The sequence below is a fragment of the Schistocerca piceifrons genome, chromosome 3 (genome assembly GCF_021461385.2).
Source record: "Schistocerca piceifrons isolate TAMUIC-IGC-003096 chromosome 3, iqSchPice1.1, whole genome shotgun sequence".
NCBI classification, from domain to species: domain Eukaryota; kingdom Metazoa; phylum Arthropoda; class Insecta; order Orthoptera; family Acrididae; genus Schistocerca; species Schistocerca piceifrons.
In genome coordinates this window covers 432,829,906-432,850,362 of record NC_060140.1, presented here as the reverse complement: position 1 = coordinate 432,850,362, position 20,457 = coordinate 432,829,906, and the positions used below count along the sequence as shown (strand labels likewise).

The 20,457-nt window shown below is 44.8% G+C and overlaps 1 protein-coding gene across 2 annotated transcripts in view; it reads left to right on the top strand.

Annotated features, from left to right (window-relative positions):
• Positions 1-12,846: 12,846 nt before the first annotated feature.
• LOC124787703 (phospholipid-transporting ATPase ABCA1-like) overlaps positions 12,847-20,457 on the top strand; it is a 446,510-nt gene continuing 438,899 nt past the window's right edge. For both annotated transcript variants that reach the window (XM_047254537.1, XM_047254536.1), the window contains exon 1: positions 12,847-13,062. The gene's annotated coding sequence lies outside the window, so the exon portion shown is untranslated. The remainder of the gene's footprint in view (positions 13,063-20,457) is intronic.

The following is a 20,457-nucleotide window of genomic DNA, read 5'->3' as shown; positions in this document are numbered from 1 at the left end:
AATCTCATTCTGGAAACATCCCCCAGGCTGTGGCTAAGCCATGTCTCCGCAATATCCTTTCTTTCAGGAGTGCTAGTTCTGCAAGGTTCGCAGGAGAGCTTCTGTAAAGTTTGGAAGGTAGGAGACGAGGTACTGGCAGAAGTAAAGCTGTGAGTACCGGGCGTGAGTCGTGCTTCGGTAGCTCAGTTGGTAGAGCACTTGCCCGCGAAAGGCAAAGGTCCCGAGTTCGAGTCTCGGTCGGGCACACAGTTTTAATCTGCCAGGAAGTTTCATATCAGCGCACACTCTACTGCAGAGTGAAAATCTCATTCTGGAAACATCCCCCAGGCTGTGGCTAAGCCATGTCTCCGCAATATCGTTTCTTTCAGGAGTGCTAGTTCTGCAAGGTTTGCAGGAGAGCTTCTGTAAAGTTTGGAAGGTAGGAGACGAGGTGCTGGCAGAAGTAAAGCTGTGAGTACCGGGCGTGAGTCGTGCTTCGGTAGCTCAGTTGGTAGAGCACTTGCCCGCGAAAGGCAAAGGTCCCGAGTTCGAGTCTCGGTCGGGCACACAGTTTTAATCTGCCAGGAAGTTTCATATCAGCGCACACTCCGCTGCAGAGTGAAAATCTCATTCTGGAAACATCCCCCAGGCTGTGGCTAAGCCATGTCTCCGCAATATCCTTTCTTTCAGGAGTGCTAGTTCTGCAAGGTTCGCAGGAGAGCTTCTGTAAAGTTTGGAAGGTAGGAGACGAGGTACTGGCAGAAGTAAAGCTGTGAGTACCGGGCGTGAGTCGTGCTTCGGTAGCTCAGTTGGTAGAGCACTTGCCCGCGAAAGGCAAAGGTCCCGAGTTCGAGTCTCGGTCGGGCACACAGTTTTAATCTGCCAGGAAGTTTCATATCAGCGCACACTCCGCTGCAGAGTGAAAATCTCATTCTGGAAACATCCCCCAGGCTGTGGCTAAGCCATGTCTCCGCAATATCCTTTCTTTCAGGAGTGCTAGTTCTGCAAGGTTCGCAGGAGAGCTTCTGTAAAGTTTGGAAGGTAGGAGACGAGGTACTGGCAGAAGTAAAGCTGTGAGTACCGGGCGTGAGTCGTGCTTCGGTAGCTCAGTTGGTAGAGCACTTGCCCGCGAAAGGCAAAGGTCCCGAGTTCGAGTCTCGGTCGGGCACACAGTTTTAATCTGCCAGGAAGTTTCATATCAGCGCACACTCCGCTGCAGAGTGAAAATCTCATTCTGGAAACATCCCCCAGGCTGTGGCTAAGCCATGTCTCCGCAATATCCTTTCTTTCAGGAGTGCTAGTTCTGCAAGGTTCGCAGGAGAGCTTCTGTAAAGTTTGGAAGGTAGGAGACGAGGTACTGGCAGAAGTAAAGCTGTGAGTACCGGGCGTGAGTCGTGCTTCGGTAGCTCAGTTGGTAGAGCACTTGCCCGCGAAAGGCAAAGGTCCCGAGTTCGAGTCTCGGTCGGGCACACAGTTTTAATCTGCCAGGAAGTTTCATATCAGCGCACACTCCGCTGCAGAGTGAAAATCTCATTCTGGAAACATCCCCCAGGCTGTGGCTAAGCCATGTCTCCGCAATATCCTTTCTTTCAGGAGTGCTAGTTCTGCAAGGTTCGCAGGAGAGCTTCTGTAAAGTTTGGAAGGTAGGAGACGAGGTACTGGCAGAAGTAAAGCTGTGAGTACCGGGCGTGAGTCGTGCTTCGGTAGCTCAGTTGGTAGAGCACTTGCCCGCGAAAGGCAAAGGTCCCGAGTTCGAGTCTCGGTCGGGCACACAGTTTTAATCTGCCAGGAAGTTTCATATCAGCGCACACTCCGCTGCAGAGTGAAAATCTCATTCTGGAAACATCCCCCAGGCTGTGGCTAAGCCATGTCTCCGCAATATCCTTTCTTTCAGGAGTGCTAGTTCTGCAAGGTTCGCAGGAGAGCTTCTGTAAAGTTTGGAAGGTAGGAGACGAGGTACTGGCAGAAGTAAAGCTGTGAGTACCGGGCGTGAGTCGTGCTTCGGTAGCTCAGTTGGTAGAGCACTTGCCCGCGAAAGGCAAAGGTCCCGAGTTCGAGTCTCGGTCGGGCACACAGTTTTAATCTGCCAGGAAGTTTCATATCAGCGCACACTCCGCTGCAGAGTGAAAATCTCATTCTGGAAACATCCCCCAGGCTGTGGCTAAGCCATGTCTCCGCAATATCCTTTCTTTCAGGAGTGCTAGTTCTGCAAGGTTCGCAGGAGAGCTTCTGTAAAGTTTGGAAGGTAGGAGACGAGGTACTGGCAGAAGTAAAGCTGTGAGTACCGGGCGTGAGTCGTGCTTCGGTAGCTCAGTTGGTAGAGCACTTGCCCGCGAAAGGCAAAGGTCCCGAGTTCGAGTCTCGGTCGGGCACACAGTTTTAATCTGCCAGGAAGTTTCATATCAGCGCACACTCCGCTGCAGAGTGAAAATCTCATTCTGGAAACATCCCCCAGGCTGTGGCTAAGCCATGTCTCCGCAATATCCTTTCTTTCAGGAGTGCTAGTTCTGCAAGGTTCGCAGGAGAGCTTCTGTAAAGTTTGGAAGGTAGGAGACGAGGTGCTGGCAGAAGTAAAGCTGTGAGTACCGGGCGTGAGTCGTGCTTCGGTAGCTCAGTTGGTAGAGCACTTGCCCGCGAAAGGCAAAGATCCCGAGTTCGAGTCTCGGTCGGGCACACAGTTTTAATCTGCCAGGAAGTTTCATATCAGCGCACACTCCGCTGCAGAGTGAAAATCTCATTCTGGAAACATCCCCCAGGCTGTGGCTAAGCCATGTCTCCGCAATATCCTTTCTTTCAGGAGTGCTAGTTCTGCAAGGTTCGCAGGAGAGCTTCTGTAAAGTTTGGAAGGTAGGAGACGAGGTACTGGCAGAAGTAAAGCTGTGAGTACCGGGCGTGAGTCGTGCTTCGGTAGCTCAGTTGGTAGAGCACTTGCCCGCGAAAGGCAAAGGTCCCGAGTTCGAGTCTCGGTCGGGCACACAGTTTTAATCTGCCAGGAAGTTTCATATCAGCGCACACTCTACTGCAGAGTGAAAATCTCATTCTGGAAACATCCCCCAGGCTGTGGCTAAGCCATGTCTCCGCAATATCCTTTCTTTCAGGAGTGCTAGTTCTGCAAGGTTTGCAGGAGAGCTTCTGTAAAGTTTGGAAGGTAGGAGACGAGGTGCTGGCAGAAGTAAAGCTGTGAGTACCGGGCGTGAGTCGTGCTTCGGTAGCTCAGTTGGTAGAGCACTTGCCCGCGAAAGGCAAAGGTCCCGAGTTCGAGTCTCGGTCGGGCACACAGTTTTAATCTGCCAGGAAGTTTCATATCAGCGCACACTCCGCTGCAGAGTGAAAATCTCATTCTGGAAACATCCCCCAGGCTGTGGCTAAGCCATGTCTCCGCAATATCCTTTCTTTCAGGAGTGCTAGTTCTGCAAGGTTCGCAGGAGAGCTTCTGTAAAGTTTAGAAGGTAGGAGACGAGGTACTGGCAGAAGTAAAGCTGTGAGTACCGGGCGTGAGTCGTGCTTCGGTAGCTCAGTTGGTAGAGCACTTGCCCGCGAAAGGCAAAGGTCCCGAGTTCGAGTCTCGGTCGGGCACACAGTTTTAATCTGCCAGGAAGTTTCATATCAGCGCACACTCCGCTGCAGAGTGAAAATCTCATTCTGGAAACATCCCCCAGGCTGTGGCTAAGCCATGTCTCCGCAATATCCTTTCTTTCAGGAGTGCTAGTTCTGCAAGGTTCGCAGGAGAGCTTCTGTAAAGTTTGGAAGGTAGGAGACGAGGTACTGGCAGAAGTAAAGCTGTGAGTACCGGGCGTGAGTCGTGCTTCGGTAGCTCAGTTGGTAGAGCACTTGCCCGCGAAAGGCAAAGGTCCCGAGTTCGAGTCTCGGTCGGGCACACAGTTTTAATCTGCCAGGAAGTTTCATATCAGCGCACACTCCGCTGCAGAGTGAAAATCTCATTCTGGAAACATCCCCCAGGCTGTGGCTAAGCCATGTCTCCGCAATATCCTTTCTTTCAGGAGTGCTAGTTCTGCAAGGTTCGCAGGAGAGCTTCTGTAAAGTTTGGAAGGTAGGAGACGAGGTACTGGCAGAAGTAAAGCTGTGAGTACCGGGCGTGAGTCGTGCTTCGGTAGCTCAGTTGGTAGAGCACTTGCCCGCGAAAGGCAAAGGTCCCGAGTTCGAGTCTCGGTCGGGCACACAGTTTTAATCTGCCAGGAAGTTTCATATCAGCGCACACTCCGCTGCAGAGTGAAAATCTCATTCTGGAAACATCCCCCAGGCTGTGGCTAAGCCATGTCTCCGCAATATCCTTTCTTTCAGGAGTGCTAGTTCTGCAAGGTTCGCAGGAGAGCTTCTGTAAAGTTTGGAAGGTAGGAGACGAGGTACTGGCAGAAGTAAAGCTGTGAGTACCGGGCGTGAGTCGTGCTTCGGTAGCTCAGTTGGTAGAGCACTTGCCCGCGAAAGGCAAAGGTCCCGAGTTCGAGTCTCGGTCGGGCACACAGTTTTAATCTGCCAGGAAGTTTCATATCAGCGCACACTCCGCTGCAGAGTGAAAATCTCATTCTGGAAACATCCCCCAGGCTGTGGCTAAGCCATGTCTCCGCAATATCCTTTCTTTCAGGAGTGCTAGTTCTGCAAGGTTCGCAGGAGAGCTTCTGTAAAGTTTGGAAGGTAGGAGACGAGGTACTGGCAGAAGTAAAGCTGTGAGTACCGGGCGTGAGTCGTGCTTCGGTAGCTCAGTTGGTAGAGCACTTGCCCGCGAAAGGCAAAGGTCCCGAGTTCGAGTCTCGGTCGGGCACACAGTTTTAATCTGCCAGGAAGTTTCATATCAGCGCACACTCCGCTGCAGAGTGAAAAATCTCATTCTGGAAACATCCCCCAGGCTGTGGCTAAGCCATGTCTCCGCAATATCCTTTCTTTCAGGAGTGCTAGTTCTGCAAGGTTCGCAGGAGAGCTTCTGTAAAGTTTGGAAGGTAGGAGACGAGGTACTGGCAGAAGTAAAGCTGTGAGTACCGGGCGTGAGTCGTGCTTCGGTAGCTCAGTTGGTAGAGCACTTGCCCGCGAAAGGCAAAGGTCCCGAGTTCGAGTCTCGGTCGGGCACACAGTTTTAATCTGCCAGGAAGTTTCATATCAGCGCACACTCCGCTGCAGAGTGAAAATCTCATTCTGGAAACATCCCCCAGGCTGTGGCTAAGCCATGTCTCCGCAATATCCTTTCTTTCAGGAGTGCTAGTTCTGCAAGGTTCGCAGGAGAGCTTCTGTAAAGTTTGGAAGGTAGGAGACGAGGTACTGGCAGAAGTAAAGCTGTGAGTACCGGGCGTGAGTCGTGCTTCGGTAGCTCAGTTGGTAGAGCACTTGCCCGCGAAAGGCAAAGGTCCCGAGTTCGAGTCTCGGTCGGGCACACAGTTTTAATCTGCCAGGAAGTTTCATATCAGCGCACACTCCGCTGCAGAGTGAAAAATCTCATTCTGGAAACATCCCCCAGGCTGTGGCTAAGCCATGTCTCCGCAATATCCTTTCTTTCAGGAGTGCTAGTTCTGCAAGGTTCGCAGGAGAGCTTCTGTAAAGTTTGGAAGGTAGGAGACGAGGTACTGGCAGAAGTAAAGCTGTGAGTACCGGGCGTGAGTCGTGCTTCGGTAGCTCAGTTGGTAGAGCACTTGCCCGCGAAAGGCAAAGGTCCCGAGTTCGAGTCTCGGTCGGGCACACAGTTTTAATCTGCCAGGAAGTTTCATATCAGCGCACACTCCGCTGCAGAGTGAAAATCTCATTCTGGAAACATCCCCCAGGCTGTGGCTAAGCCATGTCTCCGCAATATCCTTTCTTTCAGGAGTGCTAGTTCTGCAAGGTTCGCAGGAGAGCTTCTGTAAAGTTTGGAAGGTAGGAGACGAGGTACTGGCAGAAGTAAAGCTGTGAGTACCGGGCGTGAGTCGTGCTTCGGTAGCTCAGTTGGTAGAGCACTTGCCCGCGAAAGGCAAAGGTCCCGAGTTCGAGTCTCGGTCGGGCACACAGTTTTAATCTGCCAGGAAGTTTCATATCAGCGCACACTCCGCTGCAGAGTGAAAATCTCATTCTGGAAACATCCCCCAGGCTGTGGCTAAGCCATGTCTCCGCAATATCCTTTCTTTCAGGAGTGCTAGTTCTGCAAGGTTCGCAGGAGAGCTTCTGTAAAGTTTGGAAGGTAGGAGACGAGGTACTGGCAGAAGTAAAGCTGTGAGTACCGGGCGTGAGTCGTGCTTTGGTAGCTCAGTTGGTAGAGCACTTGCCCGCGAAAGGCAAAGGTCCCGAGTTCGAGTCTCGGTCGGGCACACAGTTTTAATCTGCCAGGAAGTTTCATATCAGCGCACACTCCGCTGCAGAGTGAAAATCTCATTCTGGAAACATCCCCCAGGCTGTGGCTAAGCCATGTCTCCGCAATATCCTTTCTTTCAGGAGTGCTAGTTCTGCAAGGTTCGCAGGAGAGCTTCTGTAAAGTTTGGAAGGTAGGAGACGAGGTACTGGCAGAAGTAAAGCTGTGAGTACCGGGCGTGAGTCGTGCTTCGGTAGCTCAGTTGGTAGAGCACTTGCCCGCGAAAGGCAAAGGTCCCGAGTTCGAGTCTCGGTCGGGCACACAGTTTTAATCTGCCAGGAAGTTTCATATCAGCGCACACTCCGCTGCAGAGTGAAAATCTCATTCTGGAAACATCCCCCAGGCTGTGGCTAAGCCATGTCTCCGCAATATCCTTTCTTTCAGGAGTGCTAGTTCTGCAAGGTTCGCAGGAGAGCTTCTGTAAAGTTTGGAAGGTAGGAGACGAGGTACTGGCAGAAGTAAAGCTGTGAGTACCGGGCGTGAGTCGTGCTTCGGTAGCTCAGTTGGTAGAGCACTTGCCCGCGAAAGGCAAAGGTCCCGAGTTCGAGTCTCGGTCGGGCACACAGTTTTAATCTGCCAGGAAGTTTCATATCAGCGCACACTCCGCTGCAGAGTGAAAATCTCATTCTGGAAACATCCCCCAGGCTGTGGCTAAGCCATGTCTCCGCAATATCCTTTCTTTCAGGAGTGCTAGTTCTGCAAGGTTCGCAGGAGAGCTTCTGTAAAGTTTGGAAGGTAGGAGACGAGGTACTGGCAGAAGTAAAGCTGTGAGTACCGGGCGTGAGTCGTGCTTCGGTAGCTCAGTTGGTAGAGCACTTGCCCGCGAAAGGCAAAGGTCCCGAGTTCGAGTCTCGGTCGGGCACACAGTTTTAATCTGCCAGGAAGTTTCATATCAGCGCACACTCCGCTGCAGAGTGAAAATCTCATTCTGGAAACATCCCCCAGGCTGTGGCTAAGCCATGTCTCCGCAATATCCTTTCTTTCAGGAGTGCTAGTTCTGCAAGGTTCGCAGGAGAGCTTCTGTAAAGTTTGGAAGGTAGGAGACGAGGTACTGGCAGAAGTAAAGCTGTGAGTACCGGGCGTGAGTCGTGCTTCGGTAGCTCAGTTGGTAGAGCACTTGCCCGCGAAAGGCAAAGGTCCCGAGTTCGAGTCTCGGTCGGGCACACAGTTTTAATCTGCCAGGAAGTTTCATATCAGCGCACACTCCGCTGCAGAGTGAAAAATCTCATTCTGGAAACATCCCCCAGGCTGTGGCTAAGCCATGTCTCCGCAATATCCTTTCTTTCAGGAGTGCTAGTTCTGCAAGGTTCGCAGGAGAGCTTCTGTAAAGTTTGGAAGGTAGGAGACGAGGTACTGGCAGAAGTAAAGCTGTGAGTACCGGGCGTGAGTCGTGCTTCGGTAGCTCAGTTGGTAGAGCACTTGCCCGCGAAAGGCAAAGGTCCCGAGTTCGAGTCTCGGTCGGGCACACAGTTTTAATCTGCCAGGAAGTTTCATATCAGCGCACACTCCGCTGCAGAGTGAAAATCTCATTCTGGAAACATCCCCCAGGCTGTGGCTAAGCCATGTCTCCGCAATATCCTTTCTTTCAGGAGTGCTAGTTCTGCAAGGTTCGCAGGAGAGCTTCTGTAAAGTTTGGAAGGTAGGAGACGAGGTACTGGCAGAAGTAAAGCTGTGAGTACCGGGCGTGAGTCGTGCTTCGGTAGCTCAGTTGGTAGAGCACTTGCCCGCGAAAGGCAAAGGTCCCGAGTTCGAGTCTCGGTCGGGCACACAGTTTTAATCTGCCAGGAAGTTTCATATCAGCGCACACTCCGCTGCAGAGTGAAAATCTCATTCTGGAAACATCCCCCAGGCTGTGGCTAAGCCATGTCTCCGCAATATCCTTTCTTCCAGGAGTGCTAGTTCTGCAAGGTTCGCAGGAGAGCTTCTGTAAAGTTTGGAAGGTAGGAGACGAGGTACTGGCAGAAGTAAAGCTGTGAGTACCGGGCGTGAGTCGTGCTTTGGTAGCTCAGTTGGTAGAGCACTTGCCCGCGAAAGGCAAAGGTCCCGAGTTCGAGTCTCGGTCGGGCACACAGTTTTAATCTGCCAGGAAGTTTCATATCAGCGCACACTCCGCTGCAGAGTGAAAATCTCATTCTGGAAACATCCCCCAGGCTGTGGCTAAGCCATGTCTCCGCAATATCCTTTCTTTCAGGAGTGCTAGTTCTGCAAGGTTCGCAGGAGAGCTTCTGTAAAGTTTGGAAGGTAGGAGACGAGGTACTGGCAGAAGTAAAGCTGTGAGTACCGGGCGTGAGTCGTGCTTTGGTAGCTCAGTTGGTAGAGCACTTGCCCGCGAAAGGCAAAGGTCCCGAGTTCGAGTCTCGGTCGGGCACACAGTTTTAATCTGCCAGGAAGTTTCATATCAGCGCACACTCCGCTGCAGAGTGAAAATCTCATTCTGGAAACATCCCCCAGGCTGTGGCTAAGCCATGTCTCCGCAATATCCTTTCTTTCAGGAGTGCTAGTTCTGCAAGGTTCGCAGGAGAGCTTCTGTAAAGTTTGGAAGGTAGGAGACGAGGTACTGGCAGAAGTAAAGCTGTGAGTACCGGGCGTGAGTCGTGCTTCGGTAGCTCAGTTGGTAGAGCACTTGCCCGCGAAAGGCAAAGGTCCCGAGTTCGAGTCTCGGTCGGGCACACAGTTTTAATCTGCCAGGAAGTTTCATATCAGCGCACACTCCGCTGCAGAGTGAAAATCTCATTCTGGAAACATCCCCCAGGCTGTGGCTAAGCCATGTCTCCGCAATATCCTTTCTTTCAGGAGTGCTAGTTCTGCAAGGTTCGCAGGAGAGCTTCTGTAAAGTTTGGAAGGTAGGAGACGAGGTACTGGCAGAAGTAAAGCTGTGAGTACCGGGCGTGAGTCGTGCTTCGGTAGCTCAGTTGGTAGAGCACTTGCCCGCGAAAGGCAAAGGTCCCGAGTTCGAGTCTCGGTCGGGCACACAGTTTTAATCTGCCAGGAAGTTTCATATCAGCGCACACTCCGCTGCAGAGTGAAAATCTCATTCTAGCTCCATGTTTTTTTTTAATATTGTTTGATGTATTTATAGCATTTAGCTTTGCCAATCCAATGCAAAAAATGGTTTACGTTTCACAATACCTGGACAAAGAAGTAGCTTTCACTTAGTCTAAATAAGAGGAGCCATCTATTCTTCTTCTACTGAAAGAAAAAAAAAGGTACCGTCATTTGAGGTTACTTTGCTCCACTTTTTACAGTTTTTCTGATAGTTTAAAAACAATGGTTCCTTAATGTTTTTGATTCTCAAAATGATTTGATTAGTTACAACAGTCTTTTGCAAAGTAATCTGTACTTATATCTCTTAAAATAACCTTTTAATTCTATTTTTTATTGCTTAAAAAAAATGGTGCAAAGTTTCCTTGCTCTGGGGATTTCTTGCACTGGATGCTTAAATTTCATTAAAAATGAGGATTACAGAGGCCTGGAGTTATGTTTGACCATAGGAATGAAGGGAATAAAGCAATTACTAAGGAAATAAGGACTACAGAGTACTGGAGCAATGACTGACCATCAGAATTTAGAAAAAATAACAATCTCGTTAGCAGAAACAATTTTATTACCAAAATAGTTTAACAAATTAAAGATTTAACACAAAATGTAGCCTATATTGTGAGTTGATAGGTCAAATATCCTTGTGGTATGGAGAATAAGCCACGTTTGCTAATCTGTTTTGGAGGCTGCATGGGGCAAATTATTTCATCAAAGTCATTCTTCATTTCATCTTTCAGCATTGGCCACTTCCATGATTTCTTAGACCTCATTGTAGCTCCATCATCGCTACATCAGTAATTAATCCTGGAAAATATTCCCCCTCATATTTGAAGATCACACACTGGCCCACAGTGTGCACAACTTCACCAAATTCTGGTCTTTTCTTCTTTGCCTTGGTTAGTAACTGGGTTTCATCCACTTCAAACTCTACAGGTGATGGTGATCTGACTTGAGATCTCAGATAATCCTCATTTTCAGAAGAAACGCTGAGAGAGATGGCATCAGAATCTTCTCCTGAACTATTATCTTGATTTTTGTGACTTATTCTGTATTTCTTCAAAACCTTTTTCTGCAGTACTGTCACACTTTTACCAGGTGTAGTGTTACTGGCAACACCAGTAGTCCATTCAGTTCTCTTAGTCTCAAGGGCTTCAATGAAAGAGTCTTGTGCCCCATCTTTGTCACAAGTTCGTGATGGAAGATGGCAAAGAATTTCATCAACATTGATTGGATAAATGCTGCGCTTTTGGAAACCTGCCATTAGGTTCTTTGCTGAGCTCTTGCCAACTACATCCATTAATCTCTTTAACAGAAATGGGAAATGCTGTTTCTGCAAGACAGTGTCTTTGAAACCTTGCTTGCTACATTTCCACTCTGTAAGGACCTGTCTCCAGGCCACTTTCATAGGCCCGAAGAAAGAAGCGTCCAAAGGCTGTGTAATGCGAGTACTGTTTGCTGGTAGACAGATGAACGAAATGTTATTCTCACCACAGAGCTCTCGAACATAAGTTGTCAAATGTGAGGACAAAATGTCACAGATTACTACTTTCTTTCCTTTTTCAGTCTTGGTAGCATCAACCTGGTGAACCACTCGCTAAATGTATTATTGTCAAACCATCCACTAGGACTATGTGACTAAAGTGGGCTCATTTTCTGTCCATGTAGACCATAGACATGCTGATTTGTAAACAACAAATGGAGGCAAAACTTCTCCCTCAGCACTGCCAGCAAACATTACAGATACGCTGCTCTTGGAGGAATTACAGACGTTTTCTGAATATTTTGAACCTCATTTTGTGAGTACTTTCTTTTTCCCTGGATCGGCAGTTAGGTTGGTTTCATCAAAATTCCATATATTACTAGCTGGCACACCTTTCAGTTTAACTTGCAAATGTTCACCATATTCTCTGAGAACCCGCTAATCAACTGCAGCTCAACTCCTTTTATTGTTGGTTGCAAAATGTACAGAAAGTTCAGGGTGGCATTTGGTGAAGCCCAAGAGCCATTCATAGCCTGGACAATTGTCTTTGAATGTAGGACTTTACGTCCCTGTCTGGCAAGGTATGACTTCACAATCATTCGGAGTTGCATTGGAGTAACAGGGAACCCATATTTAATCAACTGCAAAACACATTTTACAAACTCTGCTTCTTCTTCATTAGTAAAAATCTGTGGGAATCCTGGACGTGAATTACGCCCTTCCTTTGACTTAAGTTTATTAATTATGGTTCTTCTTGGGATATTAAAAAGTTTTTCAGCTTTCCTTTGTGCTATCTCCTTCCTCCTAATGGCTTGTAGGCATTTCTCCAGAGTTTCTGGGCTGTAATCACAGTATCGCCTATTTCCGGCCATTCTCTTATACTTCCGTGGGATTTTCACCAGTCTGAAAGAGATTACAAACATTGTTCACTGCCAGCAGCACACTACGGAGGTAAAATAAGTCAGAAATGTTCGTAGATGTGTAAGAAATGCACCCTGGGGATACTTTGCACCACTTTTGTTGTGGTGCAATGTTTCCCCAATGTAAGAAAGTTCGTAACCTACAGCAATAAATTGATAATGACACAAACAATAGTCCATCAAACGAAAAACTACGATACTTTTCAGCAGCTAGACGTTCTGAGTAATTAAAATAATGGTGACTGACCTTCACAGTGACCATTTCAAGCTATGAAAAACACAGATTTTTCCAGCTTAATTTTATACACACTTATGAACGTCTTTACTAAGATGCTTGTGAAAAATTCAAAAGGGCCGAAACTGAACATGCAAGCAAGAGTGCCAACTTGTAAGTGCTACCTTTAGTAGAAAACATTGTTCACAGATATACAGCAAGTAGTGTAGCATCTATGAACCAAAGAAACTTTTTTTTCAAATGGAGAAAAAATTTGACCCTATGGAGCAAAGTAAGCTCAAATGACGGTATTCGGTACTTAGGAAGAAAAAGAGGCAATAGATAAGTTTAAACATCTGTACACGTTGCCTTCTGTTTTGTGATGTTTGGGCTAAGCTTTTCCAAGTTTTTTCGTCAAAATCTTTGTCAAGTATAACGATCGTAAATTTTACGGTGCCAGTTAATAAACTTTATCATTGACAATTATGTTATTTTGATTCTATATTCTGCTTGATGTTCCGTCTAGTGCGAACACACCATCACATGATGGTGATGTCACCTCCCATTCCATTGACATCCAATATGAATCGGATTTAAAAAATCTACTTGTCCTAGCTCCTTAATTCTGATACTATATTCAGATTTTTTGTATTTCGGATGGTATACCATAAAGTCACTTTCGCTATTCAGGACTAAGCTAAGCTAAGGGATGTTTTGTTGAAATTTCGTCCAATATGAACACCCTTCCATTGGCCACTGACGTTGCCTTCTGTTCTCCGTTGACGTCGAACGTCAATCGATCTAGAGAATTTCTATTGAAGAACTGTTGCGATTGATCGAAGTTTTTCGTAGTTGAAAAGTTGTATCTCTGATGTTGACAATTTTGACATGTCTGGGGGTACAGAACGCTGTTGTTTGACAGTTGGGGTAGAATATTGATGATGTGTTGTTGTACGCTGTGAGCTATGTTTCTGTTTTGCGTGTGAGTATAAGTGAAAGATGGTGATGACATGGAAATAAAGCGATATGTTATCCAGGGCACTGGATACCGGATAAATACCCCAATGGTAGTTTAGCCCAGAGAAATACGCCCGCTCCAAAGGTAGGTCTGAATTGAATTACTGTCGCAATTGTGATAAAATTTTTTGAGGACCTTTTATATTCTCTGCAAAGGTAGTTTTTGACATTCATATATAATTTAGTGTCTCCGCAATATAGAGACGTGGAACGAGAGGTGTTCCTAGTCTAATCCAAATCTTCAGACCGTAGTGTACTATGGGTGCATCTACGAAATAACATTTCTACAAAGTAGGATACATGTAGTTACCCCACATTTCCCCGCATAGCCCAAATGAGTTCCACAGTACTCGCACCCCAATCACGAATAGATACTTTTCAGTCAAACCAAATTACATAGATATGTGCCTGGTGTCATTAACTTCGATTAACCTATATAGCTACAAGAAATTCACTAACCTGCCGAAGGAAGTGACACTATCGCCCTAGTGGGAAAAGCTCAAGTACTGCAGTGTAACGAAAATATCGATCGAACGGAAATTAAAGACCAGCGAAAAAATAAAAATCGTTAAACAAGGTAGATAACACAAAAACCTTTCACCTACTTTTTCTAAGCTACCTCCACCCGCCAAAAATCTCCTCTGCGCAATTTTTTTCGATCTGTCCGGTATAATTAATTAATTCAGAACACATTGCCCAATAAAAAAAAGGGTAACATATTGCTAGTTGTTGTCCATCTGGGAGTCACTGTACCTCACGCAAATACAGAACGGCCAAATAAACTACATTGTAGATCGCCAGTGTACCTTTTTCTTATAATGTTCCATACCATATGAACCTACGTAGGCTATTCTCACATGACTACCAGATGAAGCTGTCTCTAAATCATGACAGGAACTCTCACCATTTTGATTCGTTTCCCCCCGTGTTAGAACCTAATATAGTCTGCGGAAACACCCTATTTTAACACAGTGACAACACTTACATTCCTAATGTCAAACCTCAACACTAGAGAATGGCACTGCAAGCAGTATATGTGCTACAAATCTTCCTCTCCACATATGCAATATTCTAAGTACATGTACTACATATGAAATTACATAACGCATGATCATCGTAATATCGTGGATCAGAGTGGATTCCTGGTACCAAACATTTTAGGTGACACACATTGTTCTCAGCAGCAGGGCATAGGCCTACTGTATATTCCTGGTACTGACTGTACGAGAATAGCGAATTACTCGTCTGAACCTCTTATGTCATCTGTATGATACTTGTCAGCCCTCTACTGATAGTTGAGTCTTATCATCTCAAGGAAGACTTTCCATTACATGTTAGTTGCTGCTTGGGAGTATTTTCCTTTATTTTATCAACAACATGAGACAGTTATGTAGTTGTCTTGTGGTGACATGTTCTAGCAATTACCCAGTGTCATAACTTTTCTGGTATTCTATTCTAGTTCATATTTAGCTTTGTTGGCAGTCCTTTGATTTGGTTTGCTCATATTGCATCAAAACAAATGCGAATACCCTTCTTTTTATAAATGAAAGATTACTGAAGTTAAATACTTGTTCCAAACAGTAGCTATTATGTGTTCAGTGTGTTTTGCAGTAGTGCTTGAAGGAGATTTAGCATTATGCACAAAGAAACAAACAGTGTGAAGACTTTTACTATCATGTTTTAGAAGGGAAAGAATGTTATTTGATTGTGTTCTACATTTGAATGATAGTATGCTTTGTGGCTCAGTAATCCTCCATAAGCATTTACTTTCATATCACTTGATTTACGCAGTATCAGACAATACTATTTAGTTAATATAATAAAGTGGAATTGAGTGACAATTAAATGTTCATCTGTAGCTGCAATAATGAAATTGGTAGTTTTACTTCATTGCAATCAAAAGCCTAGGTAACCACCTATCAATGATCCCACCCGGTAAGCCGTGTGGTCTAACGCACTGCTTTCTGGGCAGGAAGGCCCTGGCACAAATCCGCCCGGCAGATTAGTGTCAAGGTCCGCTGTACCAGCCAGTCTGTGGATGGTTTTTAAGGTGGTTTTCCATCTGCCTCGGCGAATGCGGGCTGGTTCCCCTTATTCCACCTCAGTTACACTATGTCGACGATTGCTGTGCAAACACTTTCTCCTCGTATGTGTACACCATAAGTACTCTACCATGCAAACATTGGAGTTACACTCATCTGGTGTGAGACGTTCCTGGGGGGGGGGGGCTTCAACTGAGGGAGCCAAACCACACAGTAACCCTGGGTTTGTTGTGGGTGGCGGTGTGTTGAGTGGACTGCTGTAACCTGTTGTGGGGTTGTGTACCACTGCGGGCTGCTGTGGGGACAATGCCTCTCTGTCGTTTAGAGGTCCCTGCTTCCATACAATACAGTACCTGTCAATATATTCAATTTCTTAATTTAAAGTAGAGGTTTCTTAACTCTGTCATTTCCAGTTCAAAACTACTTGGTCACTACTGAATGCAAAATCTGAAATTACTCCATAATGTAATGGCTAGAAATAGAGTTCATGGGCCCCAGTTCTCATGCGTACTTATTCTTACTCTTACTCTTCTGGCCCCAAAATTTGCAGTCATTTTTTGGCATCATCGAGGATCCTCCCCCACAACATTCTGTGCTTGGCATCTACTTCCCTTGCTCCAAGTATCGAAACATCATTGGTCACCTAGTCTCTTGAACAGAGAGGAACGTTTGATATGATTTATTGGCTTTGACCATTGATGTAGGAAACATGACAAATGCTGTAAACATTATGGTGACTATAATGTGATGTTATTGGCAATTTATTTTGAGTGGGCTAAGTACAGATCAGTCTGTCATCGCAACCAGATTTTTTAATATCACACTCATTGGCTTTGCCAGCTTGCAACCAAATTGTCACCTTCCAGCATACACTAGACTTTGGACAAAGCTACATATCAATGTCACCACAGCTGGATTTTTTTTACTATCACATTCGTTGGCGTCACCAACTCACAACCAAATTATTACCTCCAAACTGAACCTGTACCTCTGCTAAGCTAAATATCAGTGTGTCACCACAACCAGTCTGTGAATATATGAACGAAAAGGTGATGTGACGGCAGTCATTAACATTGTCACTGGCCAAAGCTGACGGCTAAAATCAAACATTCCTCTTGACCTGATCTCTCCATCTGATTGTCAATCTGGATAAAGGTCCTACACCTTCAGGTTTCTTCTCCAAGACTTCTCTTAATCCCTCCTCTCTCGTATTGATGTACACAACCCATCTCATTCTCTTTGTCTTAGCTTCTGCAACAATGTCTAGTTCATTATGCGCTTCCCAGAGCTCCCTGTTTTTTCTTCTTCACCATTCAGAAATACGGAAGCGTCCGATCCCGCCTGTCTGCTTTGACCCATGACGTCGCAAATATGGCGGAAACGACCATAAACCACAATTCCAATATGGCGCAAATAAAGTCGTTACGTACACATTATGAGGACGAAAATACATCGAAAAACAAATGCACACACGTTCCACAAAAAGCCTAATGACACTAACTGGATAAGCGCAGGAAATAGAGGGTTTTTGGGTGGGGAAAAACTAAATATAAACAAATTTAGACACCCACCCCCATACAAAACCACGCAAAACGACAAAAAAAACCGACATCACAAAACTCCCCAAATATCACTAAACACAATATCATCTGGAATCGGACACTTCTCTTGACCTATATAGCTCAAAAACATCTCCTGATACCAATACCAACACTCACAGCCACACATTGGGATCGAACACTTCCTTTGACCTGTTATCCTTACGACATCTCCATATATAGCCGTCCATTGCCCGAGACGCCGGAACTTTAAGTAAGCCTCATTTCTTCACGACATACTGAACACTTCACGACTTCATCCAAAAATCTGAATAGTTACAGAAATTTTATTAGAGACAACGCACTGTCCCTCATCATAGCCGACAACCGAAAACTGTTGACCCTGTCAGTCATATCCATACCTACCAAAGACATAAAAAAAGCAATTTACCAAAATTCACACATGACGCCACACTCGCAAACTAAACCAAAAACATCACCTAACACACCACCAGAGAGCACCACCGATAGCATCAAAACGACGCCTACAAATACGCCACTCTCACAAACTACATTCCGCGCCGTCGTGACGTCACACACCACAACAGCCTTATGTCACGGGTCAAAGCAGACGGGTGGGATCGGACGCTTCGGTCGACCCCACCATTCTTCTCCCTTGCAAATTGGTCCAAATATCTTCCAAAGGATTTTATTTTAGAAAACCTTTACCATTTTCTTTGTATTCTTATCTGTTCACCATATTTCTGACCTATATAGTAATGTTAGTCTGATTATAGTTTTGTGTGTTCACATTTTGGTTCCTCTTGATAAAATTTTGTATGACAGTGGTTTGTAGAGTGAATACGATTCTCTGGGTGCCACTTGTATCCTCACTTCTATGTCTTGTTTTTTTTCTGTTGTTTGCTCCAGCCTCCAGGTATTTACTCTTCTGCTTCTTTAAACACATGGTTACAACCAATCTAACTTCCTTTGCTATTTGAAATGGCTTTCTTGCCAGTATTTTCAAGTCATCTAGATTTTCAGCGGTTATGCTACATCATCTGCAAAGGCCAATACATTCATTTTTATTTGCGTGCTGATTCCCTCTCCTGTTTCACTTATTGCACCCAGTGCTTCATGTATTATTACATTGAACAAGAGCGGTGATATTCCATCTCCTTCTCTAACACTTGTTTTTATGTCAAAACCCATGGGATATTCTCCACACATGTTCACTCTCCCTTTGAGTCTTCCACTGTAACTTTTATAATTTGTAACTTCTTTTGGTATTCCAAAATTCTGCATTTTCTCCCACAACTTTTCTCTGTTTATGTTGCCATAGACTTTCTTAAAATCAACAAACACTATTGTCAGTACAGATATCTTACCCATGCAGGATTGAGTCTTCATAAAACCTGCTTGCTTCTCATCTATTATCTCTCTTAAATATGATTCCATTGTTTTATGGGGAATCTTGGAGAGCACTTTGTATGCTATGCTAAGTAATGAGCTGCCCCTGATTTCTGCATTTTTGTTTATTGCCCTCTGACCACTTCTTTCCACCCAGATGGCATTATTTATTCATTCCAATTTGCAATTGTATCTCCTACCTTCTTAAGTAGTTCAACTGTTGGTCCATCTATCCCTGAAACTTTTTTGTTTTTGGCATTTTTATTGCATCCACTTTCTCATTCAGTGTCGGCAGAGGAATTAAGGGCATTATGTTCTCACATATGTCGTTCTTCCATTTCTATATTTCCATCATCAACATTTAAAAACTCCCCAAAATTTAGACTTCCAAATTTATACCACTTTTGTCTTTAGTCCTATACATCTTTGGTGTGTTTCCTTATCTGAAGAACCTTATTAACATGTAAAAATCTCTTGCATTCTCTACAGATTTATCATCTTCTGCTCTTTTCAGTAGACTTTCGACATGCTTCTTTGTTTTCATTGGAATCTTCATGTGCGTTTTTTTTCCCCTTTGCTACTCTTTTTTTTCTTTCACTTTTTGTTCATTCTCTCAAGAACCATGGATTCTTCTTTTCTCTTTTTTTATCACACTTTTGCTGCTGCTTTCACATTTGTTTTTATCATTTCCCACTGGCCTTCAATATCGAGGATGTCTTCCATTGTTAGAAACTAAACTTTTTTTTAAAAAAAAGCTTGATGACAAATTCCCACACCTTTTCATTATCTTTTAGTTTGTCCACATCAAGAGCCCATTCTTTTATACCATTTTCTCCCCTTGGTTTTTCTATAGCCAATTGTCCTATCTCTGTCTTGACTGGTTGTGGTGTGTGCCTGTCTCGGCTCCCCTTATAGTTTTCACATTCTTCATACTGCTTTTCTTCCTTTAATCGTCAGCACATTGTCTATGTGGTTGTTTTGTTCTACTGTCTGCTGATACCCAAGTTGTCTTGTAAATGTCCTTCTGAGGAAAGAATATCTCTCAATCCTAAAGTTAGTGGCATTTGCACAACTAAGAAGTTTCACTCCATTATCATTACTTTGAGTATGCGAGCGTTCTATCCTTGATATTCCCTTCCAAATGCTCTTCCTACTGACTTAAGGAAGAAATAAAAACTTTGAGGTTTGCCGATGACATTGTAATTCTGTCAGAGACAGCAAAGGACTTGGAAGAGCAGCTGAACGGAATGGACAGTGTCTTGAAAGGAGGGTATAAGATGAACATCAACAAAAGCAAAACGAGGATAATGGAATGTACTCGAATTGAATCAGGTGATGCTGCGGGAATTAGATTAGGAAATGAGACGCTTAAAGTAGTAAAGGAGTTTTGATCTTTGAGGAGCAAAACAACTAATGATGATCGAAGTAGAGTGGATATAAAATGTAGACTGGCAATGGCAAGGAAAGCGTTTCTGAAGAAGAGAAATTTGTTAACATCAAGTATTGATTTAAGTGTCAGGAAATTGTTTCTGAAAGTATGAGGAAACTCTTCAGTTTAGACTTAAGAGTTTGGGCTACTGCTAAGATTTTTGAGTTCTTGTGGTAGCTTATTGAAAATGGATGCAGCAAATACTGCACTCCTTTCTGCACAAGAGTCAAGGAAGTGCATTCCACATGCAGATTTGATTTCTGCCTAGTATTAACTGAGTGAAAGCTGCTAACTCTTGGGAATAGGCTAATATTGCTAACAACAAACGACATTAAAGAAAATATATACTCTGAGGGCAATGTCATAATTCCCAGACTATTGAATAGGGGTCGACAAGAGGTTCTTGAACTTACACCACATACAGCTCGAACAGCCCGTTTTTGAGCCAAAAAGACCCTTTTTGAATCAGAAGAATTACCCCAAAAAATAATACCATATGACATAAGCGTATGAAAATATGCAAAGTAGACTACTTTTCGTGTTGAAGAGTCACTTATTTCAGATACCGTTCTAATGGTAAATAAAGCAGCATTTAGTTTCTGAACAAGATCCTGGACATGGGCTTTTCACAACAGCTTACTATCTATCCGAACGCCTAGGAACTTGAACTGTTAAATCTCGCTTATAATATGCCCATTCTGTCTGATCAAAATATCTGTTCTTGTTGAATTCTGAGTTAGAAACTGTAAAAACTGAGTCTTACTGTGATTTAGCATCAAATTATTTTCCACAAGCCACGTACTTATTTCATGAACTACATTATTTGATACTGTTTCAATATTACACACAAGATCCTTCACTACCAAGCTGGTGTCATCAGCAATCAGAAATATTTTTGAATCACCTGTAATACTAGAAGGCATATCATTTATATAAATAAAAAACAGCAGTGGCCCCAGCACCGATCCGTGGGGAATGCCCCACTTAACAGTGCCCCATTGGGACTGAACGTCACTACCACTCTCAATATTGCGGAGAATTACCTTCTGCTTTCTGTTCTT